The sequence below is a fragment of the Pelobates fuscus genome, chromosome 3, assembly GCF_036172605.1.
Source record: "Pelobates fuscus isolate aPelFus1 chromosome 3, aPelFus1.pri, whole genome shotgun sequence".
Taxonomy (NCBI): Eukaryota; Metazoa; Chordata; class Amphibia; order Anura; family Pelobatidae; genus Pelobates; species Pelobates fuscus.
The window spans coordinates 387,077,469-387,103,480 of NC_086319.1; the positions used below are offsets into that span (position 1 = coordinate 387,077,469).

Sequence of the window (26,012 nt, forward strand, 5' to 3'; positions counted from 1 at the left end):
ACAGTGGGGGGTGACAGTGTGTGTGGAAGGGTGACAGTAGGTGGATGGTGACAGTGTGGGGATGGTGTGGGGTGGTGACAGTGTTGGAGGTGGTGGCAGTAGGTTGGATGGTGACAGTGAGGGTGATGGTGACAGTGGGGGGGTGACAGTGTGTGTGACAAGGTGACAGTGTGGGAAGTGGTGACAGTGAGAGGGGGATGGGGACAGTGGAGGGAAGGTGACAGTGTTGGAAGTGGTGAAAATGGGGGTGTTGGTGACAGTGTGGGAAGTGGTGACAATGGGGAGATGGTGACAGTGGGGGGAGTGCTGACAGTTGGGGGAGATGATGACAGTGGTGGTGGTGACAATGGGGGGTGGTGTTGACAGTGGGGGTGGTGGTGCCGGTGTGGGAAGTGGTGACAATGGGGGGATGGTGACAGTGGGGGAAGTGGTGACAGTGAGGGTGGTGGTGACAGTGAGGGTGGTGGTGACAGTGTGGGAAGTGTTGACAATGGGTGGATGATGACAGTGTGGGTGGTGGTGACAGTGTGGGAAGTGGTGACAATGGGGGAGATGGTGACAGTGGGGGTGGTGGTGACAGTGTGGGAAGTGGTGACATTTGGGGATGGTGACAGTGGGGGTGGTGGTGATGGTGTGGGAAGTGGTGACAGTGTGTGTGAGAGGGTGACAGTAGGGTGGATGGTGACAGTGGGGCGGATGGTGACAGTGGGGGTGATTGTGACAGTGTGGGAAGTGGTGACAGTGGAGAGAAGGTGACAGTGAGGGTGATGGTGACAGTGAGGGTGATGGTGACAGTTGGGGGGATACTGACAGTTGGGGGGATACTGACAGTTGGGGGGGGTAGTGACAGTGGGGGATGGTGACAGTTGGGGTGGTGGTGACAGTGTGGGAAGTGGTGACAATGGGGGGATGGTGACAGTGCGGTGGTGGTGACGGTGTGGGCAGTGGTGTCAATGGGGGATGGTGACAGTGTGGAAGTGGTGACAGTGAGGGGTGACGGTGTGGGAAGTTGTGACAATGGGGGAGATGGTGACAGTAGAGGTGGTGGTGGCAATGGGGGTAGTGGTGACGGTGTGGGAAATGGTGACGGTGTGGGAAATGGTGACAGTGGGGGGGATGGTGACAGTGGGGGGGATGGTGACAGTGGGGGAAGTGCTGATAGTGGGGGGAGATGATGACAATGATGGTGGTGACAATGGGGGGATGGTGACAGTGGAGGTGGTGGTGACGGTATGGAAAGTGATGACATTTGGGGGGATGGTGACAGTGGGGGTGGTGGTTACAGGGTGGGAAGTGGTGACATTGGGGGGATGGTGACAGTGGGGGTGGCAGTGACAATGTGGGAAGTGGTGACAGTAGGGGTGGTGGTGATGGTGTGGGAAGTGGTGACAGTGGGGGGGATGATGACAGTTGGGGGGATGAAGACAGTGATGGTGGTGACAGTGGGGGTGGTGGTGACAGTGTGGGAAGTGGTGAAAGTGGGGGATGATGACAGTAGTGGTGGTGATAGTGTGGGAAGTGGTGATAGTGGGGGATGGTGACAGTAGTGGTGGTGGTAGTGTAAGGGGTGGTGACAGCTGGGGGGTGGTAGTGTGAAGGGATAGTGGCAGTGTGGGGGAGGGGGTAGCATGTGGGGAGGCTGTGATTTGAATACCGTTTCCTTCTGTAATCTATTCCCTGGTGGTCCAGTGGTCTCCTCCTCCCTGGTGGTCCAGTGGTCTCCTCCCTGGTGGACCAGTGGGCTAGGTATCCAGTCTGCAGACCATGGAGTAGAGATCCTGCAATCTCCAGCAAAACACAGGTCCGCGCGAATCGGTGAGAACCGGCTGAATCCCACCACTGGTTGGAAGGGGAGAGATCTGTAGCTTTTGCTAAGTTTTATTTGGATAGAAATGCATAATTAAATGTGTGCATTGTGTTATTGGAAGTATATCTACTAAATTGCTAATATATGCTAATATCGCTAATATAATATAGATAGATAGATACTGCTTTTTCATTTGAAGTAGAGATCCTTTAAAAAAAAAAATCATAATTGCCCTTTGTGAACAAAAACAAGCATGAGCATGCAGACTGTCTTTAGTAAATAGTTGAATGTGACTTTTTTCTTCGAAATTTGTTTTTAACACAAATTCTGCATATTTCAGAGCATAGTTTAAAAAAAATAAAAAAAAAATCTGTGTTTTTTTCCCAGTCATACGAACTGTGATATAGAGCATGAGGTGCTGGCGAATTGTGTTCAGCAGAAATTATCCCCAAGGGCATAAGTGAAGTTGAACAGATTAGGAGGTGTACAAAACAAGCATACAGGAAGAGTAAACAAAATATCTAAGAACAGGAAGTCTGAGAACTCTGTAAGCCTAGAGCAGAGTCCAAGAAAGAGATACAATGAAAAACTGCAGCAGCAAGAAGTGATCCAGTAAGCCTCAAAAATAGCAAGTAAGTTCTACTTTAAAACTATTAGGATCCGCTGTCAGGATTGAGCAATATAAAGGGCAGATATTTGTCTAACTCCTTGTCATTAGCAAACACTGGTGAAATCTCTGCAGAGATCATGGCAACTGATAAAGCTGGGAAATTCAAACAGGATTTAAGGAATTCTGCGTAATGTAGTTAAAAACACTATAAGGGTAAGTCTAGAGAGAAAAGTTATAGAAAAATCATTGATAAAAAAAAACATAAATTAACAAACTGTGCACAAAATGTTTAGAAGAAACAAAAAAACAGTTCTGACGTTTGTTTTGTCATTATTATAAAGAAACACTCTAGTGTCGAGAACACAAACAAATATTCCTGACACTATAGTGGTAAAATCACTGTTTAGGTTTCCTGTCCCCCTTCCAGATGCAATCAATGCATCTCTGTGGGGAGCATTCCGCGTCTCCATGACAGACACATGCTAAAGACACCAGCACAACTTCACTAAAGGGACACTATAGTCACCCAGACCACTTCAGCTCAAGGAAGTGGTCTGGGTGCCAGGTCCCTCAGGTTTTAACCCTTCAGATGCAAACATAGCAGTTTCAGAGAACTTCCGGACAGCCACTAGAGGCGTATCTGCGACGCTGGAGGCACATTTCGCCTCCATCGTGCAGAGCGTCAATAGGAAAGCATTCGGCTCCGCTGACGTCGGACGGGGGAGCTGACGTCTGACGAAGGGGGAGGAGAGGTCACCAGAGTGAGCCCGGTGCTGGAATAAGGTAAGTGGCTGAATGGGGTTTTAACCCCTTCAGCACCACAGGAGGGGGACCCTGAGGATGGGGACACCCTCAGGGCACTATAGTGTCAGGAAAACTGCTTTGTTTTTCTGACACGATAGTGATCCTTTAAGCTGTAGTTGTTCTGGTGACTATAGTGTCCCTCTATTACGCTTAGTGTTGATATAAGTTTAGATTTGACTTGTAGAATGTCATCAAATATAAAATGGAAGATGCAGTTAAAATTACATTAATTACATTACTTTCTATCTGTCCTAGATCAAGTTAGATAGTCTTGACTTAGGACAGGTTTAAGGAGACACCATAGAAAAGCCACCACCAGACACATCCCATCAGGCAGCACTGCTGTAATCTCTAATGCTCAGCACATGCGCGGCGGAAAGCCCCCTTTTGCCAGGTCACCACACATGCCCTGCGGGCTGACAGGTTCCCTCGTTTTGGTTGCACCTCACACCATTGTGTCACTTTTTCACCATACCCCTCTGTTCCATCTTGCTCTGGGCTTAGAGATTGGTTTAGATCATACAAAATCCTGTTGGGCTTAGCTTGTGAAAGCTATGCAAAACATTGAATAAAAAAATAATTATTTCCCAGTTTGCAATCAACCAAGAATATCATGTAATGAAATTCATAGAAGTCAGTTAAGAAAACAAAATTAATGTTTCAGCGGCAGTCATTAATATTGTAATAAAAAAACTGGTATAAATTATTATTATTAAGGTGAAGGCTGCTAAATAAATTCAAAGTTGCTTTGTGAAAGTGGGAGCACTACTAAATCTACAAACCTGGGCCTAGGGCTAGGCGATAGGCAGCCATCTTAGGCCACATTATTTTTATTTAATCCAGCTATGTTGACATTCATAGAAATAAATGTACAAATTTTGAGTTTTTTGCAGCTGCACATAGTCTAAAGAAAGTGTCAGAAATAACAAATTGCTTCTTTAAAGAGTTTTTCCGCCTACACAACCAACATTATTTAATACTTTTAATATACTTTGGGTTTCTGGAATATTTCCAGTTTGGATCTCGCAGTGTAAATTACAGAAAATGTAAACCAATTCTAGAGCGTGAAATGCAATTCATATTCAATCTGCCAAACTAGTGGCCAAACAGATAAGAAACACTTTAATTCTGATATTTTTACCTAAATTTTACCATGCAGATGTCCATTCCTCCCTATTACACTGATCCTTAAGTAACTACTCAGATCCTATATATCCAACACATTTGTCTTTTTAGTACTTAGCATAGAGTTACACAATTCCATAAAAAAAATCCATTTATCCATCAATTCCAACCTAGAATGCTTTCAAACCTTTTCATTGGGGGGTGGGGGGAGGGGTTAATCATTAATTTAGTTATTTAAATATGGTAAAAATGGTACATCTGATCAGAGGTGTTACTACCAATAGAATGGCAGCCAGATTGTTACTGAGTAAACTAGCAGAAGCCAAACACAGAGAGATAGATGCAGGTCTTCAGGAAGTAAGAAGTCTTTATTAACATACCGATTGGGCCTCAGATGAACTAACGTTCCAAAAAGATCTGAGAGACCAACACATGGTGTACATTCCTTATATAGCACTATAACTCCTCCCATTAATAGCTACACCCACATATACCTTTAACCAATCAATGAGCAGAATATAGACTTGTACATCTGGTCAAACCACATGGCCCATCCAAGACAAAGGAAATAAGTGCAATTTCAGTTCCTGCATTCCTGCACATGCTCAGTACATTGATTACAGTATCCTAGCTACGTGTAGCTAACTAACTGACACAACATACACATATGCCACATGGAAATCTTGGCCTACTAAATTTACATTCACCGAAATTCCACCACAAGATGATATATTATTCAGGAAGTCTCGCACCCAGGCAGATTCATTATAGATCCATATTGTGTTCATACAGTGCAGCCCTTGCCCTCGCCAAACAGTCATACTTTCCCTCTCTCATTAGTTCATGCTCCCACAATCCCAGGCATCTCTTTGACACCTTTAACTCTTCTTTGCCCAGCTGTGATCACCCCACAAACTAACCTTACAGCTGATAGCTTTGCATGCTTCTTTACCAACAAGATTGAACAGGAAAGAATTCTCCCCACCTTGCCGTTCTCTTTTTCAACCACACGTAAATCATGCATTTCCCACCCTTCAGACGTTCTCCTCGGCCACTGAACAAGAGGTGACTGCACTTCTCCTTTCCTCTCGGCCCGCCACTTGCCTGCTCGAACCTGTCCCATCTCACTTTACCAGATCTCTCCCCCTATCTTGTGCCTTTCTTAACACACATCTTCAACTGCTCTCTCTCTTCTGGCATTGTCCCTGCTGACCTTAAACATGCCACTGTAGTACCTATCTTGAAAAAAAAACCATCTCATGACCCATCCTCCCCCTCTAACTATCATCCCATATCCCTCTCCCTTTTTCCTCAAAGCTTCTGGAAAGACTTGTCTTTAACCGTATGTCTACCTTCCTCAATTCCAACTCTCTCATTGACCCACTTCAATCTGGGTTCCGCCCTCCCCACTCTACTGAGACTGCTCTTATCAAAGTTACTACCGACCTAATCGCAGCTCAATCCAAAGGCCTCTACTCCATTCTTCTTGATTACTCTGCTGCCTTCAACACCGTTGATCATGCTCTCCTTCTTCAAACTCTTTAATCACTCAGTCTCTGTCACTCTTTCCTCTCTGTACTCTGATGACATCCAGATATATCTCTCCTCCCCAGACCTCTCCCCTGCTATACTGTCACTGTTAGCCTTTCTTCCATCTCTGACTGGATGTCCTCCCGCTTTCTGAAACTCAGTCTCTCTAAAACTGAGCTTCTTGTCTTTCCTCCTCCTAATACTGATCCTCCTCTTTTGCTCTCCCTTCAAATTTGTGGTATCCACACAAGTCCATCCTTGTAAGCGCGCTGTCTTGTGCAAAGTACAGATACACCCACTGGTGGATAAGACACACACTTAGTGGGTAATAGATAGAAATCTAAACAATTACCCTTGAACTATAAGTATTGTAGATAAGGACTCCTCCAGGTCCTCAAAACGATATGGAAAAAAGGTAAATCTACAATACAATAATAACAGAAAGAGACATAGCGTAATACTGTTGTAATAAAAAAAAGGAGTGGAAATACAAATAGTTATTCACACTCACAAACCAAAATTGATTGTATGCATATCATTAAGACGGTGGATACCTCAGGATTGGTGAAGCGTCATCATATACATAGAAGGAAACAAAAAGAGCATAATAGTGCAGATTGATCATGATCTGGGTGTGGAGGCAGTTAGGAGAAATTTAGAGAGGGATCCTTGTCTTGAATCTTCCTTTTGCTCTTTTTTAAAGGAAGCTATAAGGTTTATCCTTACTCATAATTTTTTCAGTTTTAATGAAGAATTTTTTCATGCAAATAAAAGGTACGACGATGGGCAGCAAGTTTGCACCAAGTTATGCCAACGTATTCATGGACTATTGGGAAAAGTTATCCATTTGGTCCAATAACCCTTATGGTGCAAACTTGGTGCTCTGGAGACGTTACATCGACGATGTCTTGGTCATCTGGCGTGGTCCTCTAGAGGAATTAGAATTTTTTTTCTCTTACGTCAATAATAATTCCCTGTCTTTGACCTTTACTCCCAAAATAGGCATCTCAAGTATAGACTTTTTAGATCTGTCTATTTTCATTGAAAATGGAACTATCAAAACTAAAACCTTTTTCAAGAATACTGACATCAACAGTTTCATTGATATAAAAAGTGGACCCCATCCTAATTGGCTGAAGGGTGTTCCCAAAAGTCAGTTTATTAGGATTTGTAGAAACTGTAGTGATTTAGATTCGTTCTACACACAAGCTGAAGTTTTGAGAGGTCGATTTTTGTAGAAGGGTTACAATTCAGAACTTTTAGATGCAGAGATTAAAAAGGTGGGAAGCAGTCATCGTAATGATCTTCTTACAGATAAAAGAAAGGATGCCCTTAGAAATCCTGTATTTGATTTTTCTTTCAATACACAATATAGTTCCAAGGCCTTTGGCATACAGAGAATTATTAAAAGGCATTGGGGGCTATTAGTAGAGGATGAATATTTAAATAAACAGATTCCTCATTTTCCTAAGGTTATTTTTAGGAGAGGAGTTAATTCTAAGCAAATTCTGGCACCAAGCACTTTTCGATCTGGAAGTAATAAAGTCAAACATAAAGAAGGTTTCCATACATGTGGGAATTGCATTAGTTGCAATCACCAATACAAAAGTACTACAAGCTTTGTTAGCACGTACAATAAGAAAAAGTTTAAAATTAAAAGCACAGTACTCTGCTCTTCGACACATGTTGTATACCTACTCACATGTGGGTGTGGGTTGCAATGTGTGGGAAGAACAGGAAGAAGGGCAAAGGTTACAGGAACACAGGAACAATATCAAAAATCATATGTTGACACATTCAGTACCAGTGCATTGTAATAGATGCCCACTTTTTAGTTTTAATGCCCTCCAATGTACCATCATTGAACAAGTAGCCTTAGATGAAGGAGGTGGAGATCTTCTGCTACTACTGAGAAAAAGAGAGGGCTATTGGATAAATACTTTACAAACAATGCAACCAAGGAGACTGAATGCTGATTTTGATTTAATTTGTTTTCTTTGATTGACATTGTCCCCCCTGTCCTTCCTTTTTGTCAATTTTTGCCTTTTATGCACTTTTTGCACTTTTTCCTGTGTACTCTTTCTTTAATGATAGATAATTGTAGGGATTTTTTTGACACCATTGCTTAATTAACTACATGTGATCAGTATTTTTGGGGAGTGTGACATATGTCACACTCGGTACTATATACTAATTAGGGGTTCTTGAGAGTTATACATAATTCATTTGAATAACTTTTGTGGATAATACTTTAGCTCTAGTAATTTCCTGCATGGATTATTGTAACCCTCTTCTAATTGATCTTCCCAAAAGCTGTATTGCCCCGCTACAGTCTGTAATGAATGCTGCCGCCAGACTGACTTTCCTCTCTAGTCGGTCCTCTCACCCCTCTGTCAGTCCTTACATTGGCTTTCTGTATCCTATAGGAGTCAATTCAACGTGTTAACCCATAGCTTTAGAGCATTGAACAATTCTAGCCCCTCTTAAATCTCTTCACAGATCCATAGGTATGCCCCTTCTTGGTCTCTCCGCTTTGCCCGAGACCTTATCCTGTCCACTGCTCGCACCCGTACAGCCAACTCACGCTTGAAGGACTTCTCGCGGGCAGCTCCCTACCTATGGAATAGCCTGCATGCCGCCATCAGACCCTAGTCTTCAATCCTTTAAAAAGTGCCTTAAAACCCATCTCTTTAGGAAAGCTTATGGCCTCCTAGAGTAACCTCTACTTCACATACCTGTCTCTTGCTCTCTCCTAAAGGGCAGCACTTTACTCTCTCCTCCAGCTCTGCTTCACTCCCACCTTATTTGATTGCCATTTCCTGTCCTAATTTGTTTTATACCCCATCTCCTATGCAGTGGCGTACTAAGGAGGGGATGGGGGGGCGGTCCGCCCCGGGTGCCATCACTTAGGGGGGTGCCACCAGGGCTGCGCAGGCTTGGGGTTCAGTGAGCTGTATGGCTGCACCGGTTGCCATAGCAGCAGGGGCACCGGGCAGCCGACACAGCTCACACGCAGGGGCTGGGAGCAGAAGCCCTGGCTCAGCTGGCTGCACGGAGAGTTGTGGGTGGAGCTAGAATGGTCGTGGGGGAGGAGCCAAGCCGGATGTGGGGCCGCCTCATACTGCTGCACACAGAGGGGAAGCAGGAAGGAGTCCCTGCTTCCCCAACTACAGCACAGCAGGGACTGAATCCACTCCTCCTTAGGCCCAAGCTTACTGTAAGTGAGAGAGTGTGTGCTGTGTGTAACTGTGATTGTGACTGTCTTTGACTGTGTGTGTGAGTGTGTAACTGTGATTGTAAATGTATTTGACTGTGTGTGTGATTGTCTGCCTGTGTCTGTGTGACTGTGTGTGTAACTGTGATTGTGACTGTCTTTGTCTGCCTGTGTGTATGTGACTGCCTGTGATTGTCTGTGTGTGTGTGACTGTCTGCCTGTGTGTCAGTGTGACTGTCTGCCTGTGATTGTGGGTGTGTGTGTGTGTGTGACTGTCTGTGATTGTGTTGTGTGTATGTGTGTATGTGTGACTGTGTGTGTGTCACTGTGTGTGTGTGTGTGTGTGACTGTCTGCCTGTGATTTTGTGTGTGTGTGAGTGACTGTGTGTGTGTGTGTGTGTGTGACTGGCTGACTGTGTGTGTGTTTGACTGTCTGTGATTGTGTTGTGTGTATGTGTGACTGTCTGCCTGTGATTGTGTGTGTGACTGTGTGACTGTGTGTGTGTGTGTGTGTGTGTGACTGTCTGTGACGGTGTGTGTGTGTGTGACTGTCTCTGACTGTGTGTGTGTGACTGTCTGCCTGTGATTGTAAGTGACTGTCTGTGACTGTGTGTGTGTGTGTAACGGATCGCCTGGCACCCGACTGAGTACCTCCGTTAAAGGATGCTCCTAGCGCTTCCTGAGGACTCCAAGCACTCTGGCAGACACCACAATCAACGAACCGATTCAGCATATGAATCTTCTCAAGCATATGAATGCTGTAGACCATTGAATAGGAACCATACGAATAGGCTTACACTCCTAGCAGTCAACTGGAACAGCATGCAATAAATCCTTCCCCCAATAATGAGACGACACTTCACTTTGAGGGTAAAACAGGAACTCTGGACTGGCTCATCCAGCCTGGCTTTTATTACACTTGTACACTTACAGGCCACACCCAGGGGGAGGCATAAAATAACCAATCACATACATGGTTCAACCCACACATCCCCTCCCCTCAGATAACAGTAAACCTAATTATACGGTACACATTTTTAGCCAAGTTCTGGATGTACCCCAAAAACAGGGGGTACACCTTTAAATCCAGCATCGCTGGATAGCCCTTATTCAGGGGGACAACATATCCAAAAATCAGTTCATTCGGATAAACTGTTCAGGAGATATGGAGTTCCAAAGATTTGACCGACCGCATGGGTAAAGTATCCGAAAACAGTTCCATGCATTTTGGCCCTGCGGTCGGTCACAGACAAGGGAATGAAAACAGACGAATTGCCTGGGTTATGGAGCCTAAGGGGGATTCGAATGAATCCCCTAGTTCGTGGGGTTCTTTCTACCGAACGGCGGGCCGTTCGGTAGTTCCCATACGAACTTCTGGAAGTATGGAGGTCTCAGCGGTGTTTGCCTAGTCGAGTGTCCGATTTTAGTTCCAGACACTCGACGGCAAAACACCGCTGTTCGGGAGTTTAAGATGGCCGCCGCCACGTGTTCGTTTCCCGAATGGCGGCCACCCAGAGGACAAAGAATACTTTACACTGATTGCCAATTACCCGTTTGCAACATTGTTGCAAACGGTAATTCCCTGAAACTGCTATGTTTACAGCAGGTAGAGTTAATCCTAGATGGACCTGCCACCCAGACCACTTAATTAAGCTGAAGTGGTCTGGGTGCCTATAGTGGTCCTTTCATTTTTTTGGATAAGCTTTTCAAATGTTCACGACTTTTCAGAAACACTTTTTAAACCATGTATCTACAGACATCACGCTTCAACTTTTTACTTGTGGTTTTTTTTTTTTTTTTTTTTTAGCCATGAGCATAGGAACCTAGCAAGTTGTTGTTAAGGGGTGGCATTAATTTAGTAAGAATGCCTGATGCCCAGCTACCATTTTATTTTTTAGAAAATAGTTTACCAAGAAAGATACATTGAGATTTTTTTCTCTTTTCAAGTATGTCCTGGGTCCACAAACATTGCATTGTTACAATATGGTACAATATAATATAAAAAATACAAAAACAATATTAATACGCAACACATATAAAAATATTACGTAGAGCAAGTAATAAATATAAAATCAACCATGACCGGTGAATTCTGTTTTGAGATATGCAAAGAGTGATCTCTTAAAGGATTTTAGGCCTAGGGAAGATTTGAGAGTGTGCGGGAGGACGTTCCATAATTGTGGTGCTCTGTAGGAAAAGGAGGATTGAGACGCTTTCTTTTTGTATTGTGGTAGACTAAATATTGTGCTGGTACTGGATCAGAGGTCAAACCAGGTGGGAACAGCCGGGGAGAGCATTCTGCTCAGGTAGGGAGGGAGCTTCCAAGAAAAGCTCTTATGCACAAGACTGGAAAGATGAAAGATGCATCTGGATTCCAGCAATAGCCAGTTTAGCTATTTTACCATGTCACAATGGTGGGTCATGTAATTACATTGTGGCATGAAGTGGCAGAATAAGTTATACAATGTAGTCAATTTATGAAGGTGGGTTTGTGATGCAGGTACATACACTACATCCCCCATAATCAATCACTGGCATTGGTATTTGCTGTACAATCATTTCCTTGACTGTGGGGCCATGACATCATTTGTCACACTACATGGTTTTATACAAATAAAAGCACACATATCACACATATAGCACATGCCCAACCACTGTGGCATTTGGTTATTAACCACGTCGCTAGGCATGCCATGCCGTCCTGCAGCAGAGGAGCTTAAACACCGTTAGGGCGGCATAGAATGCCTGGCCTTTTTATCCCTCCTTCAAGTCCTCCTTCTTGCTCATGCATGATGACTATCGCCATCTGGAGTTCTGTCTGGGAACCCACGCAGTTCCCCTGTAGCCAACTGCAGCAAGTGAACACAGTGTCAGCCTGTCATCGCTATCACTGATACAATGTCTCAGCCAATGATTTGTAACATTGGCTGAGACGTTGTTTCTGCTCCTCTCTTCTTACCTTGATCTGAGGCAAGAGAGGCAGTAAGATCATTGACTAAACTGTGAAAAGTTGTAAAAGTGCTAAAAAGTTTAAAATAAAAAGAAAATATTGTGTAACCCTTTCAGTGCTGATAAAAACATTAATACACATAAGGGTAAGACATCACGTACATCATCATTTATCAGATCTTGAAAGACCGCAGGGGCATTGCATATCCCAAAAGGCATAACCAGGTATTCGTAATGCCCGCTGCAAGTGTTGAAAGCAGTTTTCCATTCGTCCCCCTGTCTTATCCTTACTAGATTATACGCACCCCTTAGATCAAGTTTTGTAAAATACTTAGACCCCTTTACATGATCAAACAACTCAGTTATGAGTACAATGGGGTAAGCATTACGGACAGTGATCATATTAAGACACCTGTGATCAATACAGGGTCTCAAATCACCCTCTTTCTTAGAGACAAAAAAGAATCCTGCACCTGCAGGGGATGAGGATCTCCTAATAAATCCTTTCTTTAAGGATTCCTGTACATATACCTCCATGAATCTATTCTCATTTTCCGAAAGTTGGTAAACCCTACCCTTCGGGGGCATAGTACCAGACAACAAGTCTATGGTACAATTGTAACGGATCACCTGGCACCCCGACTTGGTACCTCCGTTAATGGATGCTCCTAGTGCTTCCTGAGGACTCCAAGCACTCTGGCAGACACCACAATCACCGAATCCGAGAAACCTTTAAATTCTCCCAAGCATATGAATGCTGTAGACCATTGAATAGGAACCATACGAATAGGCTTGTACTCCTAGCAGTCAACTGGAACAGCATGCAATAAATCCTTCCCCCAATAATGAGACGACACATCACTTTGAGGGTAAAACAGGAACTCTGGACTGGCTCATCCAGCCTGGCTTTTATTACACTAATCCACATACAGGCCACACCCAGGGGGAGGCATAAAATAACCAATCACATACATGGTTCAGCCCACACATCCCCTCCCCTCAGATAACATTAAACTTAATTATCCAGTACACTTTTTCAGCCAAGTTCTGGATGTACCCCAAAACCCGGGGGTACACCTTTAAATCCAGCATCGCTGGATAGCCCTTATTCAGGGGGACAACATATCCAAAATTCAAGTAATTCGGATGAATGGTTCGTGAGATATGGGGTTCCAAAGATTTGACCGACCGCATGGGTAAAGTATCCGAAAACAGTTCCATGCATTTTGGCCCTGCGGTCGGTCACAAACAAGGGAATGAAAACAGACGAATTGCCTGTGTTATAGAGCCTGGAGAGGGTTTGAATGCATTCCCTTGTTTATGGGGTTCTTTCTACCGAACGGCGGTCATTCGGTAGTTTCCATACGAATTTCTGGAAGTATGGAGGTCTCAGCGGTGTTTGCCTAGTCAAGTGTCCGATTTTAGTTCCAGACACTCGACGGCAAAACACCGCTGTTCGGTAGTTTAAGATGGCCGCCGCCACGTGTTTGTTTCCCGAATGGCGGCCACCCAGAGGACAAAGAACACATTACATGATTGCCAATTACCCGTTTGCAACATTGTTGCAAACTGTAATTGGAGGCACACTTATTCCTGGGTGGTCTGGTTGTTCGGTAGTTTCACTCAATATAATAAATGGAGTGATTCTACCGAACAATCAGATGAATGCTGCATACATATCCCAGGTTAAACTTAATACACATATACACATATAATATTACAGGCAATATACTAGAATATGTATCACAGTCTTAAAGGGACAGTAGTCCCAAAAGTCCCAATATGTCCATAGATGCTGTTAAAAGGGCCAGTAGCAGCGATATACAGTACAATATGCCCCAAATAACCCAGGGGCCATAGTCAGCAGGTAGGAGGCTAGCAAACAGGCTTCTCCAGGGCCCAGTGGCGAGGTTGGTTTCGCCACATTTCTCCCCTTTTCCAAACAGACTAACAGGGTACCTGACCTCTTGCCGGTCAGTGCCCTTGTTAGTCCAGCAGCCCACCCACAAAACAGAAACAGCAGTACAGCCCACCCACAATAAATGGTTACTACACCTGAGTAAGAGAAAAACTTGTCCAGGTCCAGGTGCCTCACCATGGCTGTGTGGGGGACTGGTAGGCTGTTTTGGTGGGTTGCTGAGTGGGCAGAGCCCAGCGGTACTCTGCCCTGGTGCTAGCACTACCCCGGGAGTAGTCTGGTTGGAGCCTTGCTGGAGACCGACTGCCTCCCCTTTAGCTGCGCAGCTCTGCTGCTGGAGACCGACTGTCTCCCCTTGAGTTACACAGCTCTGCTGCTGGAGACCGACTGTCTCCCCTTTAGTTACACAGCTCTGCTGCTGGAGACAGACTGTCTCCCCTTTGGCTAAACAGCCCTGTTGTGGGGGGGCAGGACCGACCGTCCCTACCCCCTGTGCTGGAAGTGCAGAGACCACGGTCCCATCTGCACAGGTGTGGGGCTTACAGTCTCCCCCTGGTACATTAAGCTGTCGCTGGGGAGAGGTGGTAACCAGCTCCTCTCCCATTAGAACACTCTGCCCATCGATGATCCGTTGCTGGGGAGAGGTGGTAACAATCTCCTCTCCCATGCCTACTTTCAGTCTTTGTGGAGGGAGACCGACTGTCTCTCCTCCCAATTCAGTGTCCTGCTGCTGGGGAATAGAGACTGGGCTCTCTATTCCCAAACAATCATGCTGCTGCTGGGGGGTAGGACCAACTACCTCTGCCCCCTGTAACTCAGCCTTCCGCTGGGGAGGGAGGACGCTGCTCTCCTCTCCCTGCACTTCACACTGCCTTCCCGGCATATCACTCTGCTGCTGGGGGGAAGGACCAACTACCTCTGCCCCCTGTAACTCAGCCTGCCGCTGGGGAATGGAGACTGGGCTCCCAATTCCCTGTGATTCACACTGCCGCTGGGGAATGGAGACTGGGCTCCCAATTCCCAACAAATCACACTGCCGCTGGGGAGGGAGAACGGCCCCTTCAGCTCCCTGTAACTTGGGCGCAGAGACCACGGTCCCATCTGCGCTGGTGTGGGGCTTACTGTCTCCCCTTGGTGTGCTAAGCTGCCGCTGGGGAGAGGGGGTAACAAACTCCTCTCCCTTACACACTTTCAGCCGCTGGGGAGCAGGGCTGACCCTCTGTACTCCCTGTAGGCAGGGCGCAGAGACCACGGTCCCATCTGCGCTGGTGAGGGGCTTACTGTCTCCCCTTGGTGAGCTGTGCTGCCGCTGGGGAGAGGGAATAACAAACTCCTCTCCCTTACACACCTTCAACCGCTGGGGAGAGGGGATAACAGGCTCCTCTCCCTGCACCGTAGACTGCCGCTGGGGAGCAAGAACGGCACCTTCAGCTCCCTGTAACGCACACTGCCGCTGGGGATCTGGGCCGACTGCCCAGCATCCCTGTAGGGCCGGTAGAGAGACCGCAGTCCCATCTCCACCTGCCATCGGTGGGTCTTCCCAGGACCAATCCGTGAGGCCCCTCAACATTTGTGAGTAAGGGCCACCTGCTTCCCCACCTGGCAACTCTGGCTGCTGCTGGGGATCTGGGCCGGCTGCCCAGCATCCCGGTGGAGTGACCTTGGTCCCATCTCTACCTGCCTGTTGTGGTTCCTCACAGGACCAGTCTATGAGGACCCCCACTTCGGGTTCCTCCCGCCGCCTCAGGGAAAGACAGCTAACCTCCTCGGATGCAGCCTCTACCCGGCTGCTGTAACGCTCCTGCTGCTGAGCATACTTCCTCTCTTTTGCCAACCGGAATTCTCGGTCCAGCCTTGTGTTTCGCTCGGCCATGACCTGGTTCCAGATCACCCGGCGTGTCTCCATGGGTATATCATCCCCATACTCAGCCACTCGCTGCCTCACCTCGGCCAGCCAATCATCTCCAGAGCCAGAACCTTCCATACTTGTCTGCTCCCAGGGGCGCTGCACGACTGCTAGCGTTGCCCTCAATTTGTAAATCCAAACGAACTGTGTCTCCGAGCTGCTTTACCTCACACTAGGACGCCATCCCACCGCTGCCACCAATGTAACAAATCGCCTGGCACCCCGACTTGGTACCTCCGTTAATGGATGCTCCTAGTGCTTCCTGAGGACTCCAAGCACTCTGGCAGACACCACAATCACCGAATCCGAGAAACCTTTAAATTCTCCCAAGCATATGAATGCTGTAGACCATTGAATAGGAACCATACGAATAGGCTTGTACTCCTAGCAGTCAACTGGAACAGCATGCAATAAATCCTTCCCCCAATAATGAGACGACACATCACTTTGAGGGTAAAACAGGAACTCTGGACTGGCTCATCCAGCCTGGCTTTTATTACACTAATCCACATACAGGCCACACCCAGGGGGAGGCATAAAATAACCAATCACATACATGGTTCAGCCCACACATCCCCTCCCCTCAGATAACATTAAACTTAATTATCCAGTACACTTTTTCAGCCAAGTTCTGGATGTACCCCAAAACCCGGGGGTACACCTTTAAATCCAGCATCGCTGGATAGCCCTTATTCAGGGGGACAACATATCCAAAATTCAAGTAATTCGGATGAATGGTTCGTGAGATATGGGGTTCCAAAGATTTGACCGACCGCATGGGTAAAGTATCCGAAAACAGTTCCATGCATTTTGGCCCTGCGGTCGGTCACAAACAAGGGAATGAAAACAGACGAATTGCCTGTGTTATAGAGCCTGGAGAGGGTTTGAATGCATTCCCTTGTTTATGGGGTTCTTTCTACCGAACGGCGGTCATTCGGTAGTTTCCATACGAATTTCTGGAAGTATGGAGGTCTCAGCGGTGTTTGCCTAGTCAAGTGTCCGATTTTAGTTCCAGACACTCGACGGCAAAACACCGCTGTTCGGTAGTTTAAGATGGCCGCCGCCACGTGTTTGTTTCCCGAATGGCGGCCACCCAGAGGACAAAGAACACATTACATGATTGCCAATTACCCGTTTGCAACATTGTTGCAAACTGTAATTGGAGGCACACTTATTCCTGGGTGGTCTGGTTGTTCGGTAGTTTCACTCAATATAATAAATGGAGTGATTCTACCGAACAATCAGATGAATGCTGCATACATATCCCAGGTTAAACTTAATACACATATACACATATAATATTACAGGCAATATACTAGAATATGTATCACAGTCTTAAAGGGACAGTAGTCCCAAAAGTCCCAATATGTCCATAGATGCTGTTAAAAGGGCCAGTAGCAGCGATATACAGTACAATATGCCCCAAATAACCCAGGGGCCATAGTCAGCAGGTAGGAGGCTAGCAAACAGGCTTCTCCAGGGCCCAGTGGCGAGGTTGGTTTCGCCACAACAATCATATGTGCGATGTGGAGGTAAGCCTCCCTTTTCTCAAATACTTCAGCAAGATCAGCATATTTTATAGGTACAGAAGTTGATAAAGGAGAGGCAGTAGGTACATTCAATGTGCAAATAGGACGTACCTGTTTAAGACAATTAGAATAGCATTCCTTCCTCCAGGACAATTTTTTTTATTTTATCCAATCAATAACAGGGTTGTGTTTCACCCACTAGGGGAAACCTAAAACAATAGGACAAGAAAGGGAATGCAATATCTGAAATGTTGATTTTTCTTTGTGCAATACCCCCACAGACATACACAATTCCTGGGTTTCATGTGTGACAAGAGGTTCGTCTAATGGTCTACCATCTATGACCTCAACGGCCAAGGGTGTAGCCTTTTGGATCAGAGACAAGACAGCAGAGTTGACAAATTCCTGGTCCATTAAATTGTCTGCTGCACCTAAATCGATCAGGGCATCAGTGGTGATGGTGCTACCATTGACATAAAATATGACTGGTATAGCAAGTCTAGTTGTATTCGCAGTAGGGAATAAAGTCATAACACCCAAGGCCGACCCCTGACTAGGCCTTAAGTGCTCGAGTCTTCCGGACGGCTAAGACATTCCCTTTTACCACAATAAAGAAATAAGCCCTCCTTTCGTCTATGGGATTTCTCTGCCTCTGTTTACTTAGTGGTGCCTAATTGCATGGGTTCTGGTGGTGGAGGCGGGGTGGTAAGGCGAGCAAGGCTGTAGACGGCAGACTGGGGACTTGATAAGAGTATAACCTTCTTTGAGTCTCTCTATGAGTGCGTTGCCGTGACTTGACTGGGGTCCTGGAACGACTCCCTCCTGGAGTCTAATGGGGAACTAGCTCTATCCACCCTCAGGCACTGGACGACACTCAGTCCTGGGAGCTTTAGTCCTTACAAGGACTTTCCACAATGAATCCTCCACACCGGAACAGTGATTAGTGATTAGCCCTTTCCTCTCCCTGAAACCAAACGACATATAGTTCAGGGAGTACAAGCTGGAATGTTTTAATCGGGCCAGATGACCTGCTTTTATACAATTTCAAACACAAGTAAGCACGCCCCTGACACTCCCACACAAACAGGATAATCCCTCTTCTGGACCTGAGAGGGGACTAGTTACAAGTTACAAACTCCTCCTCTGTGCCTGAGAGATAATGGAGTCAGGAACTGAACTAACTCAATTATCTCCAGGCACAGAAAAACATACAATATTGCAAAACCTAAAAAAATACATTTAAAACGCATAAAATCCCCACAAAAGTCACATCCCATGATAGCCCCAATCTGGGTGACCAACATATCCAAAAATTACCCAGATCGGTTCAGGGGTTTGGAATTTCCCTGGAAGTCATAAATTTGACTGACCATGCACATGGTCCCTTATACGATTATCTATGACAATACAGAAATCTGTAAGATAGGCAATTCTCTAGATGCTACCTCATCTAAGATATAACCAGCTAAGCCCTCCTGGAAAGCGGTTACTAGTGAATCGTTATTCCATACAACCTCTGATGCCAAAGTACGGAACTCAATAGAATAATCTGCTACAGATCTGGATCCTTGCTTATACCTCATCAAAGATTTACCAGCAGAACTGACTCTACCAGGCATGTCAAATGTCCTCTTAAATGCTGAGAGGGACTCAGCATAAGAAATAGAAATAGAAGAACTAGATTCCCAAATAGGATTGGCCCATGCCAAGGCTCTATCCGACAGGTGTTTTATCAGGAACGCTATCTTAGACTTATCATTAGGATATGAACGTGGGTTCGGTTCTATACGACTTAGAAGGGCAGTGTTCGGAGGAAACGTTCCCACGAACAAGGTGAACAAGCTCCAGGGTAGAACTATGGATTCCGTTCGGTAGTTTGTTCGTCTTTAAACTACTGAACTTGACCGAGCGTTAGCACTGATTTCATGGAACTGTTTTGGGCATAGGACCATATGAATGATCAGTCAAAATTATGACTTCCAGAGAAATTCCGAACCCCTGAACCGATCTGGGTAATTTTTGGATATGTTTGTCACCCGGAATTGGGCTATCATGGCATGTAACTTTTGTGGGGGTTTTATGTGTTTTAAAGGTATTATTTCAGATTTTGCAATATTGTATGTTTTTCTGTGCCTGGAGATAATTGAGTTAGTTCAGTTCCTGACTCCATTATCTCTCAGGCACAGAGGAGGAGTTTGTAACTTGTATCTAGTCCCCTCTCAGGTCCAGAAGAGGGATTATCCTGTTTGTGTGGGAGTGTCAGGGGCATGCTTACTGGTGTCTGAAATTGTATAAAAGCAGGCCGTCTGGCCAGATGAAAACATTCCAGCTTGTACTTCCTGAACTATATGTCGTCTGGTTACTGGGAGAGGAAAGGGCTTATCATTAATCACTGTTCCAGTGTGGAGGATTCATTGGGGAAAGTCCTTGTAAGGACTAAAGCTCCCAGGACTGAGTGTCATCCAGTGCCAGAAGGTGGATAGAGCGAGTTCACCATTCAGCTCCAGGAGGGAGTGGTTCCAGGACCCCACTCAAGCCACGGCAACTGGGGGCAGAAGTGCTGTGGTTCCAGCTAGGAAGTGGTCCTTGGCGGAGGTACCCAGCCAGGGGTACAGGGAGCTCCGTTACAACCGCTATTTGTGGAAGGTACTTGACCTTCCTAATCTGACCTTTGACGTCATTTTTATGCGCCGAATTCGTTCTACCGAATTCCGCGTTCGGTTCGGGGAATGCCGAATTCAGTAGTTCATTCTGGCCCTTAAACACACAGGCATGCAGCATCAGAAGGAACTCCAGTGGGAATTGGGGCACCCAGGGACCGGTGGAAGGTAAGCGGGCATGAAGCCTGACAGGCACGGCACGGGGCGCCGCAAAATGAATATATGATTATAGCACCGGGAAAACATTTTGTGGCGCCCCTGTGTGCCCTGGTGCGCCACAGCACACACAGTTTGGGAACTGCTGGACTTGAGCAAACATCTCAAAATATGCCATTTGCAATACTGTGGGTTGCCTGCTTTTGAAAATCATATGCAGCAATGAAGGTATTTCCCATTCTTGGGCTGCCATACGGTCTCAAAGGCATTGTAGGCCAAGCAAACCAAACTGGCAAACTGGTACAGGCAAGACCTATATTTGACCCTGTAACCCTGTAATGAAATCTGTACATGGTGGTACTACTGTACTCATGAGAAATCACTGAACAGTAGAGCAGTAAAAACTAACAGTATTATGACATTCACTGTTAAAATGCCAAATAAAACATTTTCTTAATTTCTCACATTATATTTTAACCCCTTAAGGACCAAACTTCTGGAATAAAAGGGAATCATGACATTGCACACATGGCACGTTTCCTTAAGGGGTTAATGGCATGTTTCCTTAAGGGGTTAATGAATGAAAGCCCTATTTCTCCTGAATAAAATGGTATATAATAAGTGTGGGATCACTTAATATGAAAGAGGTAAATAATGGTTGAACATAAAAAACTTTTAGGTTTTGTTTTCGTTTTGGTCAGAACTTGTACCATTGCCAGGTGTTAAACAGTGAAATGTGGTGAATTGAAAACAGACTTTCTACATTTAGACCAAAATACTAAACTGGGAATATTCTACAACTATTTTCAGCTCTACTATTTTGTCCCAAACATATCAGTTACCATGTGAATTTCCTACAACTTCCCTCCCTAAATTGTGCCTGCTTCGATCACCAACCCTCCTCGCCAGTTTCTATCTGCCTCCGTGTAATACCTGACTCTCTCTTCCACACAGCCTACGTCAACCTCAAGCTGTGTGCATGGTTGTCTGCACTGTGAAGAGACTCTTTGGTGTGTACAACTGCCCGAGGGAGAAGTTAATGGGCAGGGCTTAAACTATAAAAAATTGAACTCCTCAGGGGTGGAGCTATCAGAAGTGCAGCTAATCAGGGGTCGAATTATCAGTGATGCAGCTAATCAGGAGTAGAGCTATCGGCAGTGCAGCTAATCAGGGTTGGAACTAATGGCAGTGCAGCTAATCAATGGTGGAATTGTCAGCAGTACAGCTAATAAGGGCTGGAACTATTGGAGGTGCAGCTAATCAAGGGTGGAACTATTGACAGTACAGCTAATCATGAAACACAAAACAAAGGAAGTTAGGGGTAGCGCCACAGTATAAAGAAATATGGAATTGGCAAATAAATAGAAAACATTTGGAAGCTTTAGTATAGTGCACAAATAAATGGTTATAATAAAGTCCCAAGAGGAGTACAAAAAAGTCCAATATATGAAAGTCCACAGTACTAGAATGCAAATTCACTTGCAAGTAGTGCTGGTCCAACAGAATGTCTGCGTGATTCCTCAATGGGAGTACCAGGTTAGGTTCAGCAGGAATAAGGTATAGTCCTACTCATGTTTTATGAAGCTGTAACTATCTCCAGTATGAATGGCGTACAGTGGTACAATCCCCACTTGCAAGAATACGTGCTCGATGGATTGTTCACCTGCTCTGGCAAATGTGAGTACGTTCTTCATTTACTTTTAACCTACAATTATTTTATATAGAAAGCACTATTGTGTTTCTTTTTTTATCTTTTTATATTTTATGGTCCTCATAATACAAAGACACTACTCTTGCGTATCCTTGCAAGTGGGGATTGTACCACTGTACGCCATTAATACTGGAGCTAGTTATAGCTCCCTAAAACATGAGTAGGACTATACCTTATTCCTTTTAGCTGTTCCCAGATAGGACATACTACCCTATAATTCCTTTTTTTTCTCTTTTGTTACATACGGAACCCACTGCTGAACCTAACCTGGTACTTCCATTAAAGAATCATGCAGACATTCTGTTGGACCAGCACTACTTGCAAGTGAATTCCCATACTATTACTGTGGGCTCATATTTTTTTTTTGTACTCCTCTTGGGACTTTATTATACTCATTTATTTGTGGACTATGCTATAGCTTCCCAATTGTTTCTATTTAATTGTCAATTCCATATTCCTTTATACTGTGGCGCTACCCCTAACTTCCTTTGTTTTGTGTTTCATTTTCATTAGTAGGACTAGAAGGATTCCTACTTTTGGGGTTAGTTGCCGCTTCCATACAAATAACCTCTCCTGCTCAGATATTTTAGAACTTATCCTTCCCTTCCATTAGTACAGCTAATCATGTCTGGAACTATCAGCAGTGCAGCTAATAAGAGGTGGAACTATCGGCAGTACAGCTAATCAGGGCTGGAACTATCGGCAGTGCAGATAATTGGGGATGGAACTATTGGCAGTACAGCTAATCAAGAGTGGAACAATTGGCAGTGCAGATAATCAGGGGTGGAATGAACGTCACTGCAGCTAATTATTGGTAGTGCAGCTAATCAGGGGTGAAGCTTTAGACCGTGCAGCTAATCAGGGGTGGAACTATTGGCAATGCAGCTAATCAAGGGTAAACCTATCAGCAGTACAGCTAAACAGGACTGGAACTATCAGCGGTGCAGCTAAACAGGACTGGAACTATAGGCAGTGCAGCTAATTTGGAGTGGAACCAGTAGGGCCCTTAATCCTAAAGCTCTTTTTCATCCCTGGGTACTATGTAGCATGGCCACCCAATGCTTACATGAAAAATTTACTGTGCTTTCCTCTCTGCTTACCAAGATTACTTAAATTCTATAGAACCACGGATGTGTAGAAAAGGTGGGACAAACATTATGATATGAGGACTGAGAGAGATACAGGCAATAGGGTCTGTGAGGGGATATGAGGCTTGTGAGGGATATGAGGAAGGGGATATGTGGGTAAATAAGGAAGCCATAATGTATATGGGATATAGGGACTGTGGGTTGATATGGGAACTGTGGATGGCCTTGATGATTGCAGGGTCTTATAAAGAATGGGAATATGGGATATATAGGGTTGATATGGAGAATGGAGGCCATGAGGGGATATGCAATATATAATGCATATAACATGAGAAGCCTTTACAATCATGCATTTTGACCTTCAGAGGGTTAATCTGAATGCAGGAATTGCAGTTTACAATGTTATCTATGCAATAAATAAGTTAATACCAGCATTTACATTGTAGCAAAGAGGATAAGCAAAATGAATGTTTTGTGATGCAATGAAGAGGTTAAGCTAAATGTTAGAGTGCACTAATTGGCTTAAATTGCACGGAAGTTAGTTCAATGGCTTTCAATTCTTTGAAGCAGTTAAGGAGGAACCATAAACCAATTCTTCAACCAGAGCACTCTCTGTTCCTTAGTTCTGTCTCTGCTAATGGGAGATATACTACTGCCCTTTACCATAAGAAGAATGTCTTCTGCTCCTAGTGCCTCATCCTCCAAGGGCCACGTTAATGTTGCACACTTGTGCACACATAATAGTACAAGAAAGATCTAAGGAAGATGCTGAAAGAATGCGAGCTCATTCATAGAACTACTTACGCAAACCACAAGAAGAAGCCATTTCCCACAGTCATCTACTGGGAACTGACAAAAGGAGAAAGCTCTGCCTTTTGTTAAATTTCGTCAACATCGTTGTTTTTCATAGGATTAAGTAGTGCCTTCTCCTTCTTATGACATATTTTTATTGCACTGAATTTTCTTTAAATCTCAACACAATCAATATAAGAATTTAATAGCGGTTTATCTTTATGAAATGACAGAGCCACTTGAAGTTCCTAAGCCACATGTGCTTGTTGAAATGTGCGTAGCGGTGGGGAAACCAAGCAGAGATCAGCATGACACATAAATATCAGGCAGTCTCCGCCGTACCAACCCCACCTCCTACATCCATGCTGTGTGCTTTTCCTTTTGTTTTTATCATTGTATTTTTTATTTACCTTTGGTTCCCCACCATACTTTCTTCATCCTGGCTATTAGAAGTAGTAACATGCATATCACCTTTTGTGGATTTACCTTTAAAGGAAGTAAGCTTTAAAGAGAAACTGCCACACATTGCAATCTCCTTGCAGAGATGGGTGTTACACTTCTGTAACACCCACCTCCGGTCTGACTGTGCTCCTCCTCAGCGGTTCGTTGATTTGCCCTGCTTATGGACACTTCCCCAAGCAGGGCAAACTGCCTCTGTGATGTTGAAACACTAGCTACATTGCCAGTATGCTGGCATCTTAACGGTGTGAAATAATGTAATTTAATTCCTATGCTCCCTAGCTAGCACTACCAGCAATGGCTAGGGAGCTACCATAGCAACCATGGCACATGCGCTGTGGTTGCTATGGGCAGAGGGAACTCCTGTAGGAGGTCTCTTCTGCTTTCGCTGTCTCTTAATTTCTCAGGATTGAGTGTCTGCCGAGGAAATGGGAGACAAAAATATTTCTGAATAGTTGTCTTTTTCTCAATCTATACATTCGCTAACTAAACTGTAGATAACATATGAAGCTCTTCTAAATGGCTATGACAGGTACCCTTTAACCACTACCACATCCCAGGGAATGCCTGTTAGGATGAATTCTATGTCATATGTTTATTAGACAGTGACAGAAAGCACGCCCTCTGGCCGGGAATACAAACATAAATAACACAACAGAAATTTTAAAAGGAGGTTGTTTAACCAATATCATGATTTATTCATGGAAAGTGAGCACAGCTGACACATTTATCTATTAGAAGGTACTCTGAAGTTAGATGGAAAATCTATATAATCAAAAATACTCCTGAAACATGATTAGTTTGGACATTGGACATTGGAATTTTAAAAAAAGCAATACCTAGAAGGACACTATGCACTATAACCATTAATCTCATTACATTGTTTAGAGAACCTGGAGTTTCCCCCGTTCTGTCTCTCTATTCAGTGTGAAACCGTTTTCATGCAGTTACACCATAAACAAGGCTCTCTGGTTACCTGGAGGTATGGCTATGGCAGAGATTAGACATTTCCTTTTAGCCATAATAATGTATTACAGAAAAGCTGTCTGTGATAGGCTGGCACTCTCAGCCAATCACAACCACCAATTGCTGCACATGTTAATGCACTGGGAGGGGAAATTTGGGGGGTGGGGGGTACTTGAAACTCTTGTTTACCATCAAAACATGGTACAAAAAATGGTTTTATGTAAAATAAAATAATGGTGCCAGGGGACTCTATGTACTATAATCACTTAAATTATTATTATTATATTTATATATTGCCAACAAATTCCATAGCGCTTTACAATGGGTGGACTAAAAAACATGTAATTGTAACCAGACAAGTTTGACGCACAGAAACAGAGGGGTTGAGGGCCCTGCTCAATGAGCTTACATGCTAGAGGGAATGGGGTAAAGTGACACAGAAGGTAAGGGAAGTATTAGGGAAGTAGATTTGTAGAATAGTGCTCAATGAATACTTAGTGTGGGTTTTTAATGATTTTTTGAAGGAGCGAAGACTGGGTGAGCATCTAACAGAGAAGAGAAGGGAGTTCCACAGGAACGGTGCAGCCCTAGAGAAATCTTGAATGCGAGCATCAGAGGTGGGAGTACAAACAGAGGATAGATGCAGGTCTTCGGCAGAGCAACTATCTTGTGTATTAGGGAGGATAGATAGGTGGGAGTAGCATTATGTAGAGTTTTGAAAGTAAGAACCAGCATTTTATATTGAGCCCTATATCTTATGGGAAGCCAATGCAGGGACTGACAGAGGG

At 44.7% G+C, this 26,012-nt stretch overlaps 1 protein-coding gene across 1 annotated transcript in view; it reads left to right on the forward strand.

Annotated features, from left to right (window-relative positions):
• The first annotated feature begins 2,336 nt into the window (after positions 1–2,336).
• Positions 2,337–26,012, forward strand: part of ACHE (acetylcholinesterase (Yt blood group)) — a 68,172-nt gene continuing 44,496 nt past the window's right edge. The window contains exon 1 of the mRNA XM_063449643.1: positions 2,337–2,439. The gene's annotated coding sequence lies outside the window, so the exon portion shown is untranslated. The remainder of the gene's footprint in view (positions 2,440–26,012) is intronic.